Here is an 18,805-nt window from a genome sequence, read left to right as displayed (position 1 = left end):
CAAATATAAATCACTTTGCTGTGTTTATATATACATGTGTTTAAATAAGAGGAAGCTTATTCTTCAGTTGCTTTTTGTAATAATTTTTTCCCATTCTTCATATATTCAATAATTAAATTACACTTCTTCATATTAAATTATTTTAAATTCATTATATTATGTAAAATTATTTTTTTAATCACGTTTTATTATTTATTAAAATTCATACCCATTTTAGTCATTTTACAACTAAACTTACTTTTATTCAACTATAATCCAAATAACTTTTTACCAATATCAATTGTGTAAATTAACTTATCTGAACCTCCAATCTAAACACAATTCAACTTATCCAATTTAACTTTTACCTAACTTTACTTTTCCATAAGCCAAATTAACAATAAATCGCTAATCCAAACAGACTCTCATGTTTAATAACTTGGAAGAGAGAGAGAATGTGGGACTAGGAGTGCTTTGATTGTTTTTATCCATATTTATAGAGTCACTTATTTATGTTATCAAAGTGACAATGTGCTGCGGAATTAGCACTCTGCATTTCAGTTTTTTTCTATTATTAAATGATACATATTTAATAAAATTCATCTTCAGTTATTTTACAATTAAAAACAACTCTATTTTTACAAATTAGCTTATTTAGAAAATACTTAGGTCATATTTCTAAGAAATTTACTACTCTCTTTAATTTTTATTATAAGCGATAAATAACTAATTTGTAGATAACAAAAAATTAGTTAAAATTAATTGAAAGTAATAAATAGGTTATAAATATATTTTAGATTTCAACTATTCTCTTATAATAAAATTCATCTTCAGTTATTTTACAATTAAATTATTATTTCTATTATAATTTAAACAACTCTATTTTTACAAAGTAGCTTATTTAGAAAATAGTTAGGTCTCACCTTTTAAAAACTTACCACTCTCTCTAATTTTTATTATAAGCGATAAATAACTAATTTGTGGATAATAAAAAATTAGTTAAAATTAATTGAAAATAATAAATAGATTATAAATATATTTTAGATTTCAAATATGCTCTTTAAATGAGAAAATGTAAAAAAAAAATATGGGAAAATGTAACTAGAGAGTATAGCAGAAGAGAGATGATAAACTATTTACATATATTATTTTATATCTGTTATAAATAAAGAAGAAATAGAGAGAAGAATCATACAGAGGAATAGAGGATTAACAAGAGAGAATATTTCTCATTCTATTCAAGTGTGCTCAATACATTATATATGGCTTATATTTATAGGCACAGCTTTACACCTTTGATAGAATCTATAGATTATATAATAATATGATATAATTGTGGGATATAGAGATAATAGGAGATATTAGAGATTATAGGAGATATAGGAGATAATGGGAGATATATGGACATCCACAAAGATATTATTATGTTCATAACACTCTTCTTTGGATGTTCGATATATATGAATGTGCCTCGTTAAAAAAAAAATTCAACTAGAAAAAACCCTATGGGACAAAAACCTAGCAAAAGAAAAAGAGTACATCATTCATTGATACACTATACAATATTGCCTCATTTAAAGTCTTGCTAGGAAAAACTAGTGGGACAAAACCATAGATAAGGAAAAAAGAGTACGTCGTGTATCAACTCCCCCTTTTAGCAACATCAATTGACATCTTCGAGCCTGCAAAGTCTAATATAGTGAACAACCCTTTCAAATATTATAATGAGATATAAATGTCAAATATGAATTTCATGATCTTCTGAAAATCATGAGACGAATAGTCCTTTTATTGTTTACCCACACGTGGATCATACTATGATCTCTTGACATGAGGATCAAACAAGAATATTTTATCTATATAGCCATTAAGATTAGTCTTGGGTACTTTCAGATAAAATAATATTACCTCCACGATATCCTTAAAGTAATGAAGAATATTTTTAACTCCATTCCAATATCTTTATGTTGATAAAGAACTATATTATGCTATTTAGCAAATGATAGCTCAAATTCTGTATGGCTAGATAGATATATAAATGTTTCAGTGACACTAAGATATGGTACTTCTGGACCAAGTGTTTATTCATTACCTTCTAGAGGTCTAAATTAATCTTTTAGTCCATATCTAAACATCTTGTAACTACCAAAACATATAATGGATGTTGCTTATCCATATAATGAATGTGACTTATCCATATGTATTCTTCCGAAGGCTTTTATTTCAAATTTTTTCTTTAAGTAATTCACAGCTTTTGAAAACTTATCAAGAATTTTGATACTATCATCATAAATAGTACTGATAACAAACTCATTTTGAATCTTTTCATAAATAGACAAGTTGGAATGTATTTACATCATTCCTTCAGTTGATATTAATCACATATGCCTCATATAAAGACTTAATTGAATAATGTTCTTGAGAACATAATTGTATGCTTCTGAAAACTCAAATCCTTCAAGGATTTTCATACATTATGATCCAGATCTCTTCATATATTAGATCGTTTGAATTTATACAAGAATTTGAATCCTTCTAGGATTCACATATAATTTCACTATAAAGTGAGTCATATATTATAGTTATATATTTTTAAGACACACATGAAAATTTTTTATTTATTACTAGACTGTCAGATTGATAAGACGTAATTTAATCCACCACAAGGCTTTATTTCTCTTTATATTGTACAAAATGCCTATTTATATAATACTAGCATTACACTTCAAGTGCGTAGGCTAGGAATACACAGATCCTTGTTATATTGTGTCTTTTTTTTTCTGTTGGCCAACCATTTTTCTGTCTATATCTCATGACAGATTTATATATAAGATCCTCATTTGATCATGTGATGTCATCAATAAAATTATTGGGGACAATTTTATTCCTTTATCAGTCCCATTTTCTTTTATGACTTAATATATCTAGATCTTTTTATTGCTTTCAGATATCTAAACCTCTTCAGGGGTCAAATAGTTATGTCTTAACCTCTTTTGCAATTCTTGCCTCCTTAGTATGATCATTATGATTGTTTGCTCCTTTTTCTTTTCTTTTGGAACCGATCATAATCTCATGCTTTTAGCATGTCTTTAAGAATAGGAGCACTTTTAGTTAGAATATAAGAATTAAGAATTCTCATTTGGATCAGTAATTACATTTGGCAGATATTAAGAATATTTTATGAATGTAATACTTTATGAACTTCTAGTTCATACTATTATATTTGAGGATCCACATTTGATAGTAAAAATGCATTCTATGTATTCTCTTTTCCAGCTATACATTTTCTTTCCCTCATATTGGAAACATGCAATGTAGCTCTCCCAAATCCATAAGTCTTCTTTAAAAACATTATTTTGTTTCATTTAGAGACAAATAAGAATAAGGAGATTCTTATCTAACAGTGATCTCCTCTCATTTTTAATATTCATCTATGTGAATTATTGTGGTGGAATAATAGATATTGCACATTCTAAGATGAAAAATGTCTAGCTCTTGACCAAAAGCCAATTATAATGGGAGAATTCACAATACATTGTTGGCTTAATGCATTTATGTGCAAACTATATAAAATCAATTATCCCAACACTCAAACAGGAATTCTGTTCTCATAAACTCTGGTCTAGCTACTTATGAAGGCTTTTACTAGGCATATAATCATCAGTAACGTGAGGAACAATCACCAACAATCTCAATGAGAATCATATTGATTTCATAATCAAGAACTTATGTGCTCGATATAATTATCTGAACATATTTACAAACTTCAGGTTGCAAGTTGATCATAAACACTTATGATCATTTTATAGATGCATCTTTCACTTATGGAGTATTACTTTGGTTCACATGGTGTCTAAATAGGCCCATATATAAAGTTGATACATTATAAATATGCACGGATCTGATTTTGAATGTAACTAGTAATGTTCTCTTATTAGTTCTTTTGAAAACAAACAATACATAAAAATTCTTGAATCATATATCATTTTTAAAGAATCTTCTGGTTCTTTAATAAATAAAAATGCACGTTTTTTATGATATTTTGCATTGTTATGATCTGAGATGATCTAACCGGTTATGCCAAACTATAAATACATAAACTTTTGGTTTATTATAAAATTATTCTCAATTATTAGTAAACTTCTTGTTACCATATCATATTATTCATTTTTCACCTTAATATTTCATAAGGAATATACTATCAATTATAGATTTTATCTTTAGAATAATAAATCATGATATAGCTCTTCTAGAGCGTTATTTTTTATCTTTTACCCAATGATAAAAACTTGTGCACTCATGAGAAGTTGAGCACTATTGACTCTTCTGGAGCCTTTTTTAAAAGGAATATGAGATATAAGGAAGGAAAAATCCCAATTAAATCTATCTAAAATAATGAAATTCCAATTAAGGCTTATAATTTTAATGAATTCCTAATTAGGCTAAGAGGCCTTATTAGGGATTTTCAAATGTTGCTAAAAGACCGGAATGCCTCTTTGTAATCAAAAAGGAAAATTGAATGTAGGTGTAAATCTAATTTTAGTTTTAATTATTCTAATAGATTTACTAATGAGGACATGGTCTTTCTTAGATTTTATGTCAAATGTGTGTTTTGTAATTGTGAGCCTTATGTTAACTCTAGAATTTATAGCCTTTTATTTTTTTATATAATAAAAATTTGATATTGAATAAATGTTGAAGACTAAAAAATTGAAGATGAATTAATGAGTCTCATTGTAAGTTGTGAAATAGTAAAATTAATTTTGATAGATATTCAAGAATTCCATGAATCTTTGATTTGGTCTTTTTCTCACAAAAAAAAAAATCTTTGATCTTGTTAATCTTTTACATTTGAAATCGTAAAATTTTTATTAGTTCCCATATTTTTGCAATTCTATAGATATCTAGAAATTATGTATTTTTTTTATCTTGAATTTTCAATTATTTTTTATGGGCTATAATCGTTATTTTTCTTTTTTTGTTTTTTATATGATAATGTTTTTGGCCAAATTTTCATGTGATAATGTTTAAAGAAAAAAAAAACATGTTAGCTAAATTCAATTAAAAGAATTAAAACTAAAATTAGGCTTTTTAATTATGAAGGGCATTTTGGTCTTTTAGCAACATTTAGAAATCTCCAGTTAGACCTCTTGGCCTAATTAAGAATTTGTTAAAAGTGTAGGCTTAAATTAGAATTTTTCTATTTCAAATGGATTTAATTAGAATTTTCCCTATAAGGAATGACATTAACATTAATAATAACAAATTCCATCCAATATAATTCACATTTGTATTTCAACAATCTCCCTCTCAAATGTGAGTCATATAAATATATTTTTCTTATTTCTATATTTCAAATAGAGTGAATAGCATATAGTAAGTTAATAACATATTTTTAATTTGGAAATCCAAATGCTTTCTAATTCAGATATAATAATAAATTTCAATCCAACTACGTTATCAGTTTAAGACTTTTTGCTAAACAAATATTCTAATATATATGTTTGTGGGTTATAATTTTCATTATCAATTACCAGTTCTTCAGAAACTATATCAGCCTTTTGTTACTAGTTCTTCTAGAACTATATCAATTTTTTGATTATATATAGTTCTTCAGAAAATGCTATACATAGTTGTTCAGGAACTAACATATATTATATTTTCACTATATGACATACTTTACTTCTTGTTATGCATTTTCAAAATCTGAAGTATTTTTTTTTTCAAAACATAAAATTCTCTAGATATTTCATTATTAAAAAACTTCACTTCTTTGTATATATTATGTAATGATTCAAAACTTATTTATAAATTTATAAATCCAGCAAAAATTTGAAAAGATCTATAAAGACTAAAATCAAACTATATAGTTATGAAGATTTGAATCATAAGCCTTCAGGCTATTTATAAGTCATTAGTCTTCAAGACTCTATATAGTAATGTTGGAAATTGTGCCCTAAGGGCTAATTATTGTGTTATGAACATTGTTGATTTATGAATTTTTTAATTATGTTATCATATTATTTACATGTTTATTGTGATGACTGTCCTTGGATAACTTATGATTTTATCCTAAATGTCCCTGGTCAGTCATCTATGTGGGAGCAGAGATGAAATAAGACCAGTATGACTTTGAAGATGTATGAGATATAAATCAAAGTCATAGGCACATGTAAGAGTACAAGATGTTGGACCGACCCACTATGAGAGAGCTGCATGGGTTAAGTCATAAGCTTCTCTCATATACAAACCATGTTACTATGCCCTTTGACCTGAGATCATCATGGATTTCTACATGAGAAACGCTCAGCTTTGACCTAGTCAAAAGTCACTTTTGACTTAGTGATCATAAAGACTATGTTCAAGCTTAGTGGTTTTTCATATGGAGGAATGTGAATGATCAATATGGAATTTGTCCTTCACATTCGTAGAGAGATATTACTGGGCCCCTCGATGAGTGAGTCTGAGAAATGTATAGCCATATTATAATGGAAAGGTAATTCTGTTTCTATACTCAGACTACTCATGGATCGAGAAAGTAATGGTCAGAAATAGGAGGATGACGTTTTCCTTGCCTCATCCATGACCAAAATGTTGTGTGACAAAAGGGACATGATATGGTTGTATGAAAGGTTACATCATTCATTGATCCTCATATGATTTGGGTAGTCGTGATGTTTTACTAGAGACCGCTTATGACTTGTAAGTCATTATAGTAAATGGCCCATTGCCAACTTCATATGGGCCTACAGGGTCGCACACAAAATAGCCCAACACGAGCTATGATATCTAGATTCATTGAATCTAAGATATGTCCAGATTCAATGAATAGTCTAGGGTGGACGTATATATATATATACAAATTCGCGTATATATATTATATGATATAAGAGATATTTATGAGATTTGATTTGTAAGGATAAATTAAATCTGTATCATTTTTTAAATTAATAAGGTATAATATCTCAAATTTGATTTATTAGAATAAATCAAATATAATTCCGTCATATCTTTAATTGTGAATTAAATGAATAGGTGAATTAAATCTGTAGGACGGATTTAATTATAAAAACTGTATTTATTTAATTAATTTCTTATTAGATTACACAATATGTGATATTGTATTAATTTTGGAATTAATTTAGGATTAATTCTGAAATCTAATATCCTTAGCGTCCTATATATATTTGATATTAGGAGCTAGGGTTTTGGGTGTGTGAGAGTGCAAAACGTTTGCAGATAAGAAACGACCAATAGAGAGACGGTGAGGACGGATTCTTAAAAACCCTAGAAGGACAAGAGGCGCTAGCACGTCGTTCGTGATTAGAACGCTGTTCGTGTGGATACTGGTAGAGGAAGTCGATCTAAGTCGTTGACTTCTCACGATTAGAAGAAGAGCATAGGCATCCCGAACGTCGGAATCCCCGAGCCACCATCGATTCGAATACCGCAGGTAACACCTCTTACCACTTGACTTAAACACAATCAGTAGATTCGGGCAAGGAATTGGAATTAATTAAAGGTTATTTTCCGCTGTGTATCTTTCAATTCCTTACAAGTAAATATATATTTTAAAAATTATTTGTGTCCCTTAATATTTGAACCATAAGCCTTCGGGGCTTTAAAAACATCATAAGTTATTATTTTCATATTATTTAATAACATGAGTGTAATGACTGCTGGCTATTTAGTAATAGGAAATTATAATATTAATAAATATTAAATTGAATGTTAAGAACATATAAGAATAAGATAAGAATAAAACTTAAATTTTAAATTAATTAAATGTAAATGAAATAAGGAGAAAAGGTAAACTCTTTTACCAACACATCCTTTATTATATAGTCATTAGTTTTCTAGGCTATATTATTTATAATTCTAATTGTCATAATTTTTCTTTTATAAACAAACCATATAATGATCTTTCTCATAGTCAAAACTATATGGTTTCAGGCCATTTAATAAGAAAAATAAAGATACATGGCATCTAGCTATTTAATTTCAAACTAAAAAAAATTAAAGATATATGATTTCTGACCATAAGATAAAAATTTGATGTTATATGGCTTCTAGCCAATTAATAAAATAACAAAAAAATTAAATATTTATGACTTCTAGCCATGAGATAAAACATCAAAGTTATATGGATGCGAGCCATTTAAGAAGATATAGATAAATTTTATATATATATATGGCTTTTGGCCATAAAATAGGAAATTCAACATGATATATATAAATAAAGATAAATTAAATATATATGGCTTCTGGTTATAAAATAGAAAATACAAATTATATGACTTCTAGCCTTTTAATGAGATAAAAAAGTTCAAATATATATAGCTTCTGACTATAAGATAGAAAATCAAAATTATATGGCAACTAGCCATTTAATAAGATAAAGAAAAATTAAATATATATGACTTCTAGTCATAAAATACACAATTCAAATTATATGGCTTCTAGCCGTTTAATAAGATAACAATAATCAAATATATATGGCTTTTAGTCATAAGATGGAAAATTTATATCTAAATACTTTTACTTATTTAATAAGATAAAATATCAAATATATATGGCTTCAAGCCATTTAAAAAAAAAGAGAGAATTAGCCATATATATGGCTTCTAGCCATAAGATAAAAAATCAAAGTTGTATAGCTTCTGGCTATAATATAAAAAATTAAAATCATATGGTTTTTAGTCATTTAATTTGAAAAGAATGGAAAATCAGAGTTATATGGCTTCTGGCCATTTAATTACAATGAGATGAAATTTAGAATTATATAGTTTCTGGCCATTTAACTTTAAATGTTAACTCTTTAAGGATACTGCTAGTATCTATTAGAACTTCGGGTTCTATTGAAATAGTGACGTCAGGTGAATAAGAAATAGATGGAGAAAAAAATCCTCTCATCATAATTAGTTCGGAAAGTATAATATCTATATCAAAATTAAATTGTAGTTCTAAAAAGTAAAGCAAAGTCTCCAATCATAGCTATGGAGCCTGATATTTAAAACAACAATAGATAATCCTTTTAATTTCATGTAATGGCTTAGATATTATCCTAGATAAATTGAATAGAAATACAGATATTTTGAAACACTATATATGTGATGCTCAAGATATTTTTATTTGAAAAGAGCAAAAGATACTCTAGAAAAATAATAGAGACAATGCTCTAAAATTATGTTAGGGTAGAAAGGTATATCATACACACCTTAGTTAGAGTTTCGTGCTAATAATGTGTTATAAATAAAAAAGAAATAGAGAGAAGAATCATACAGAGGAAGAGAGAATTAACAAGAGAGAGTATTTTTTATTTCATTCAAGTGTGCTCAATACATTATACATGGCCTCTATTTATAGGCACAGCTTTACACCTTTGATAGAATATACATATTACATTATAATATGAGATAATTGTGAGATATAGAGATAATGAGAGATATTAGAGATTATATGAGATATAAGAGATAATGAGAGATATATGGACATCTATAAAGATATTATTATGTTAATAACAATATCATGCCCTTTTTTGCCATTTTATAACAAAACTTACTTTTTTAATAATAATCCAAACAGTTCCACTTACAAACTGACTTATTTATAAAAGTTAATTCAAACATAAATCATATTATCTAATCTAATTTTTACTCAATCTAACTTTTCTAAAAGTCAAATTAAAAACAAGCTATTTTTTTAATGGCCAATCCAAATGGAAATGCCGTTGGGAGAGGTAAACATGCATGGAAAAGTGTGAAACCAAAGTTAATGGATTATTTAACGGTGATGTATCGTTTGGATTCAAGTTAGAGAAAATGGACTTCTGGAGAAAAAGCCATGGTAAAGCAAAAGCCAAAATTTATAGTTTTTGGGACTAACTTAAAAGCCAACATAGAGAGAGAAACAGTAAGGGAGAGAAATAATGACTAATAAGATGAAATAGAAGAATTTTGAAGTAGGTCCTACTTACTTTAATGAAAACATAAAAAGGTTAAGGTGTATCCAGTATCCTAAAATATTTTTTAGATACAGCTAACATTTTGAAATATTTTTGAAGTGCATCTAACACCTTAAAATATTTTTTAGTGTAGATTTATACATTAGAATTTGGACTTTGGAGTGTTGGATGCACTAAAAAATGATTTAGGGTATTGGACACACCTGAAAAAACACTTTAGGATGTTTGATGCACCAAGATATAATTTAAGATGCTCAACACATATTAAAAAAAAAAATATTTCAACACCCTAAAATATTTTTTAGTGCAATTCTATACTTGGCAATTTCGTGTGTTTGCAAAAAAAAAAAAAAGTATCCAAAAAAAATTAAATAATAAGTTTTGGAGAAAATTGGGAAAAATTTTTCATAAAAATTTAATTTAATTGATGAGAAAAACTTGATAAATTTTTATAGGTAAAGGTGCAATTTTAACCCTCAATTTATTTTTTAGGTGCGTCTAGGACCTTGATCTTTTCGGGAGTGCAATTATGCCTTTGATCTATTTATTTTGGTGCAACTCTACCCATTAGTAACGGGGGCTCTAAATGCTATTAACACATGCATTTTTTTGGGAAAAAAAATTCCACATTAGAAGGGGCTAGTTTGACATATAATAATTGGGATTAAAATTTCCGCATCCTAATTTATTTAGAGGTTGCCCAAAAACAAAAAAGAAACCTAGAATTTGTCTTTGCATGCCAGTTTGGAAAAAACGAAACTTTACTTGCCATTGTTTATGCGACTTGAAGATTAGCATCCAAAGAAGGAGAAGGCCACAAATTTCGGTGTGCCCAATTGTCTCGGTTGGGAAAGGTAAGAACTAATTTGCGAGATGTGCTATTGTTTTCATTGTATGGTCCCATAGTAAGAATTGGATTGCTAAAGGGGATTTCATAATCAGAAAATGTCAGGAGATGCGAATTAGGAGATGATGTGGAGCGGGACAAAGATGATGTGGTTAACTATGTCATTTGCACTGATACAATTACTTCCCTCCAAACCAGTTTATTGTGGCAATTTCTTCAAATGATGTTGCAGTAGACACAGTATTCTTCAAATTGAAACGTAACATGACAACAACCTTAACATGGGTGCAAAATCAGTACATTTGGAGCTCCAATTTCATACCTTACATAAAATTTCATTACATTACAAATCTAATAACTACATTAGCACTTTGTAGCCAAACATCAGCACTTTGTGACCGAAAAAAAAAGATTACATAAGCACTTTCTTCAAAAATATACATATGAGAATAAACCATGATAAGAAGATAGCAAGTATGAGCATTGTAATTTTGGATTCTTCTTCCTACTTTCGGCTACCACCTCCAACTTGACATATCTCTTCTTCATCTTTTTCACCACGTGATATATGCGACATCCATCTGCACCCCAAGCCACCCACCAAGGAGCAAACAAGCCGCAAATTAATACCTTCTTTGACCTTCATGCTGCATCTCTACTCTGATTTTGTCTCACTAAAAGAAACACTTCTTTTGCTCAATGCTATCAAAGATGAGTTTGATTCACCCATCGAACATTCATTTGCAATGAACCGTAATAGTGCGCCTTCTATTTTAGCAGTGAGTATTTTCCATTCATGACTGTTTTTGATCACTGCTGCACTACTCAAATTGCTTTTAGGTTTTTAGTTGCTTCTCTTCTTCACATTTTGTTCTCTTCTCAGCGTTTCTTTTTTAGTCAATAACCTAACATTTAATCCAATTAGATATCATGTTTCACTGCAATGCCTATGTGGAATTCCCCTCCAAAAGAATGCCTACGTGTTAACAGTGTTTAGAGCCACTGTTACTAATGGGTAGAGTTGCACCAAAATAAATAGATTAAGGATAAAATTGCACTCCCAAAAAGATCAAGGTGCTGAGCGCACCTAAAAAATAAGATGAGGGTCAAAATTGCACCTTTATCCATTTTTATACACGCGAAGTAATGGTGCTTTGTAAATTTTGTACACACAGAGTGCAAATTTTCCTAAAATTGAAGTATTTTAATATATTTAAAATTTTCACAATAATGCATTAATTATTTTTATCTTATAATTTTAATTTTAATATTAATCTTAGAATTATCACATTATATATAGATAATATAGATATGTATTAACCCTTTTTATTTTTATAATTTGTTTCTATTTAATATTTTTCTTAAATTTATCAAATTATATATATATTGTGATATATGTTATAAAATTTATGGCATTTTCAATCATTTAATATGTAAACTTACTTTTTCGTTACTTATATAAATAAATTTCAATTTAGCGCACTGACTTTTATAAAAAAAAAAACCAATCCAAAAATAAATCACATTACACTAATGAGTTAGGATAAAAGTTAGTTTTACACTGTTAATCCAAACATTTCCTTACTTCGTACACGATAAATTCACATTTAAAACTGTGATTTTGTTTTCATCCAAATATTTTTTTTAAGTGATTTATGGAAGAATAGGTCAGATGCATGAAGATAAAACTTACTTTTTCGTTACTTATCTAAATTAATTTCAATTTAGCACATTGACTTTTATTAAAAAAAAACCAATCCAAAAATAAGTCTCATTACACTAATAAGTTAGGATACAATTTAGTTTTACACTGCTAATCCAAACACTCCCTTACTTCGTATAAGATAAAATCACGTTTAAAACCATAATTTTGTTTTCATCCAAATATTTTTTAAGTGATTTGTGGAAGAATAGGTCAGATGCATGAAGATAAAACTTACTTTTTTGTTACTTATCTAAATAAATTTCAATTTAGCACACTGAATTTTATTTTATTTTTAAAAAAAACCAATCCAAAAATAAGCCAAATTACACTAATAAGTTAGGATAAAAGTTAGTTTTACATCACTAATCCAAACACTCTCTTACTTTGTACACGATAAAATCACCTTTAAAACTATGGTTTTGTTTTCACCCAAATATTTTGTTAAGTGATTTATGGAAGAATAGTTCGGATGCATGAAGATCATACCAAAGGTGATCTTCCATCAAAATCAGTTTTGTTCAGATGTAGTCTTGATCTAATCCAATGTTTCAGAGATAGAAATCCCCCTTATAAGTAGAACGATACATCAACTACAGCATTTTTCATAACAGCGATCGCAAAGGTGCGTATAATATCATAATCATCTAACCACAAATTTTTGAAACAAATTTGCACATTAATCCTTAAAAAATTGATGTGAGTGTGTGTGATAAATTATTTTTCTCCCATCTAAAAGAAAGGAGAGGAAAATGACACAATTTTTCCCCTTCTTCCAACTAAGAACTAACCAAACACATATAGCCCCTTTTCTCTTCCTCTACCTACTCCTCCTTCTCCCTCTTTTTTTTTTTTTAGCCAACAAGGGATTCATTAAACCATGCACAATCCAAAAACTACATCGTAACAACCAAGTAAAAGCAGAAATAACCAGAAAAAGTTCCTAACAAACACAAGAAGCAGTACAACGTGATAATCTATGCATCAACAAAAGATAATAGAAAGACGCAAAACCATCAACCAGGATCTAAAAGAACTCCTTGCAAGCCATCCATCAACGCATTTGAAGAGAAGGCCACAACACCCAATCCGCCGGGCAAAACGATCTAATGAAGCTTTAGCAATCCAAATGATTACCAAATTTGCTTCTCTAGGAAACCATCCACAACAATAGTTCCCCTATTCCTCCTTCTCAAAAAAATCCCAACCAAACAGTAACTCTGGTTATGTTTGGCACACGGAAATTTTTTTCCAAGGAATTGGTTAAAGAAGTGTGATGTGAATTGGATTTTAAAAGTATATTTGATATGTAAATGAAATCTGGGATAATTTTTTATTCGATACATAGATTTATAATATCAAGTTACTAAATTATCTTTCCTAATTTTTTCTTTAAAAACCAACCCTTTACAAATTGCAAGCCATATAAGCCGTATTTTCCCTTTTTAAAGGAAAATGAAAACTAACCTTAAAACACGTAAGAGCAAAAAATCTTTTATAAAACACCGTCCCTAAATTGTAAGGTGCCTTTTTTTTATTTTTAATTAAAGATAGTCAAAACACTAATATAATTCATGACTTTTCCTAACTAAATTATTAGCTATGTTGTTAGATTCTCTATACATGAAATTAACAGAAATATCCCAATTTTTATGGATCATGTTCATAGTTTTCTCAATGATGTCTTGATAAGGATGACTAGTCCCTTGCTTAATTGTGATTAAGTTGATAGCCTTTGCACATTCTCTAGATATGTCTGATCTTTTTGAATCCACTAAGCCAACGAAGTTATAGTCCTGTCATAATCCCCGGCATTTTTGCTATCGTGGGTTTAATTCCCAGCTTGCAGCAAAAACTAGATAACCAGTTGCCCTATGTGTTTGTTGTTACACCACCAAATGTTTCTTGACCTTCAAGCATGACAGATCCGTCTATGTCAAATCTAACCAAAGTACTAACAAAATAGAAAATACAACACTAGTTTGATTATAATAATAACAAAATACAATAATATTAAAAATAGAGAATTGGAAGAGAACTGATGAGCTGGATTCCCTTCATTTTTTTTCCTGTTTCCATTTGACCTTGTATAAAAAGACTTTAATTTGTGATACTTGAAAGCACAAATGGAAAGTAAATAATTGGCCAACCTAGTTAATTATTTCATTTACAAGGTTACGTATTTTTTTAATTAAACTAATATTCTTTAGCCTCTTTGCTTGAGTAGTGATCTTTTTGTCTTGTAATTTTTATATTTTGCCTCCGAGGAGAGAGGATATTTGGTGTTCAGTGTTTGGATTTTAAATTGTTGGTGCTTAGTAGTTGTTCTATATAAAAAATCTATCTCTTTGATGAACTTTTGTTAGAACAAATAGCTGATTTGCATTTATTCATTTGTCACTATGTTGTTACCCATGAAGCAACGGATACTAGTTTTTCTGATTCTAGCCTAGGCTCTTCTTGGCATGGACCTTGTGGCCGTGGCCATCGCTCCAGAGATTGCCATGGAGGTTATAACAAGGGGTATCATGGTGGAAACTATAACAATGATAATTGCCCTTATTGTTTATATTGTGACTGTTTTGGACATGTTGTTCCTCACTATTATCAACAATATGACAGAAATTTTCCACCTCGGTCTGATTTTAATAGATATTTAGGAAGCTATGGTGGAGCACCTCCTTAAGCCCGTTATGCCTGTCCTCAAACTGTAGTTCATCCCTCCTAGTTCATGGACAGTGATGCCACCTACCATGTTACTCCAAATATTGATCAACTGGACAATTTTACTCTAGTAGGTAAGACTAATCTTTATAATTGTACTGGAGAAAAGACCATTGTTATGAGAATCGGTTCTGTTGCATTCTCTATTTCTAACTCCATTCTCCACCTGAAAGACGTCTTAGTTTTGCCTTTTGCTATCAAAAAATTAATGAGTGCACATGAACTTGCTAAAGATAATGCGGTTGATGTTAATTTTACTGATGATAAGAGCACTTTGAAGGATAAGAGGATAGGGCTGTCATTGGGTTGAGGGACAACAAGTCAGGAAATGTATCCAATGGATGATCTGGTTTGTGTTCATGCTAGAGCTTTTATGGCAACACATTTATTAGCTGACGATAGTGAATTTCTTAAGTGGCATTAGAAGTTAGCACACACTAGTTTTAGGACCTTAAAGTTTATTCTGAATAAATGTAATGTTAAAGCTAAGTGTCGACATTTGCCATTTACTAAATCTATTCTTCATGCTTCTTCTCCTCTAGCTTTAATTCATACTGATCTCTGGGGCTTTTCACTAGTATAGTCTGTGAATGGTTACCATTTCTATATTCACTTCATAGATGATTATATCAGATACACTTGGTTTTTTCCATTGAAACATAAAGAAGAAGATGTTAATGCTTTTAACCATGTTTAGGGCATAGGTTGAAAATCAATTCAATGCTAAAACAAAGGCTCATCAGTGTGATAATCTTGTTGAATACAAGCTGTTAATTCTTATTGCTTAAGCTACTGGCATAGAAATGAGATACACATGTCCTTATACTTCACCATAAAATGGTAGATCTGAACACAAACATAGATATTGTTAACATGGGCTTAACTTTTTTGGCTCAAGCTCACTTACCTCTCACTGATTAGTTGATGTTTTTTAGGTTGCAGTTTATTTGATAAATCGATTGCCCACACCTGTTCTTGATGATTTAACGTCTCTATTCCAACTTCACAACATTGAGCCAAATTGTAAGAATCTTCAACCTTTTAGTTGTGTCTATTATCCTTGTCTAAGGCCCTGCAATATAGATAAACTTAAATATCATAGTCAAAGATGTGTTAAGGGATGCAAGTGCCTTAGTGCCATAGGTCGAATTTATACTTCTAGATATGTTGTTTTTAATGCATCTCTGTTTCCATATGTTGCAAGCTTTCTCAATAGACAGGCCCAATCAAGTAATGATGAATGTGTTATTCCCTTTATTATTATCTCTTCCAAGGTCTAGCTCGATGAGACTATTTTAAGTGATAAATTAAGAGAAGACTCGTCCACTAATATGATCCCAATTCACAATATAGGCCTAAACTAGAGCCCATATAGAGACTCCTCACCACAGTCCTCTAGTGCTTTAACTTTACCACAACATGGGCCAATATCTCCAGGCCAAACCTTAAGAACATTTGAAGCCTGATCTATCACACAAGCCTTGGCCTAATAAGAAGCACTAGCTCAAATTAATGCTCATCCAATGATTATTAGGACAAAAGATAGAATTCATAAACCACGCATCCCTCTGTGGCCTCTTTGAAAATGAAGATCCAATTTCTCTCTCATTTTGTAAACCACATATGGTTCAAGACACATGGCCTTACCTTACGGAAGTGTAACACCTCACATAATTATATCAATATACCCAACAAAATATTTAATTTAAAAGTACATACATATTTAAAATACTTCAAACAAGTCAATTTCAAAACGTTCTAACATAATAACAACAAAACTATTAAAGTCTTATAGTCATGGCAAATAAAAATATAACATAGCATGTGCTTGAGGAGTACAGAAGCCTTCACGGCTCACTCCATTGGTGCCTTCCCTTGATTCCTACTAGAACCTTCGCCTGAAAAATTGTTAATATAGGGAGTGAGATCTAACGTCTCAGTAACTACTGAAATTCTAACCTATACAAGCAAATCATATATGATAAACCAAAAATCCGTTTATGTGTGTATAAATATATTAAAAATCACGGATTTGAAACATCCAATTCAATTCATTTTTTTCCCAACAAGATACCAATATCATTTTCTAATATATCCAAAAATAATGCAATATGCTGCCTCCCTTATATCACGTCCACCCTTATACCGCTGAATGGAGCCATAGGCTAACACATAGTCCGATAGGAACTAATCCATTTTACTGAATTATTCCAAGCTCACCGATACTAGAGATATATCCGGCCAAAGATATAGAGCTCAAGCTCGGACTATGGCTCCCCTCCTTTGTGAATAGGGAGGTGTCACATGTCCCACAGCTCCAATGAATTCCCGGCCAAAGGAAAACATGGAAGAAGGGGCCCTGACAAGTGCCATCCACTGTGCACCGAGTGATGGCATACCACGTGGTAATTTTATATCCATGCAATCTCCTTCTATTCTTAGCCAAAAATGCATGTCAAATGCCAATAATATTACATCATAAATACGTCCTCAAATATATTAAAAATAAGATAGCAATAAAACTTATATACCATTTAATATCAACTCATGACAATTCCATAGCCATCAATATATTTAATATTAATCATAATTAATAGCAATAAATCTTAACAAAATCAAAAACATACCAAAACATTCATTTGAAAAATCACAATATTATATTTCAATATATAAAATACAGTAAATTCACAATAAATCATACACAATTCACATGTACAAGAAAGAATTTTCAGAGTTACCTGGTACTCTTTAGCTTACAAATATTCACACAAAGATTACTCCAAAATTCTCAAGTCTACAAAATTGCACATAAATATTTATTAACATAAACTCAAAACTACTCCAAAGCTACTCTAAAATTCTAAGACTACCCTCTAAACCAAAATTACATAAATATATTAACTCTCCCAAATCTAGGCATTTATAATAGATATTATTTTGAAAAATATATTTACATATAAGGCTATTTAAATTAACAAAAGTGTATATATATTTTATTACCCAAAATATTTTATATTAAAATTCTCAAATATTTATTATAATCTCATTTAAAATTTTTCCTCAACCAAACAACTTCTTTTAAATTATAAACAAACTGTAACTTTATCTAATTTCACAAAAATTCTAATTTACAATTTTTAAGCCTTCAAAAATTATTTCGAAATATCTTTAACTTATTCAATATTTAAACCGATTAAAACCTCAATAATATATTAAATAACTCAAATAAATTATTTAACTCAAATTTAATCGGTAAAAAACATATTACAAGTCTAAATAACAAATTTTTCAACTAAAATCTTAGTTTAAAATTCTCAAAATAATCATTCAACAAAAATAAACCGTATTAAAATTTCTTAATAATGGATCTTTAAATTTCTACGGTCATATATTGTCAAAACTCCATATTTACTCTATACTCAAACGGTAAAATTCTCTAAACATGATAATGATACTAATAATATAAAGCTATAAATATATAGGAAATATTCATAAAGAAAATATGATAACAAGAAGTAGTTTTGTGTACCTAAATGATCTCCAAAACCGTCAGGTACTCTGCAACTCGGCTCTCTCTCTCTCTTTTTCT

This window comes from Neltuma alba, unplaced genomic scaffold (genome assembly GCF_004799145.2).
Source record: "Neltuma alba isolate B1F8T4 unplaced genomic scaffold, ASM479914v2 tig00005803_pilon, whole genome shotgun sequence".
NCBI lineage: Eukaryota > Viridiplantae > Streptophyta > Magnoliopsida > Fabales > Fabaceae > Neltuma > Neltuma alba.
This window is presented reverse-complemented; position numbering follows the sequence as displayed.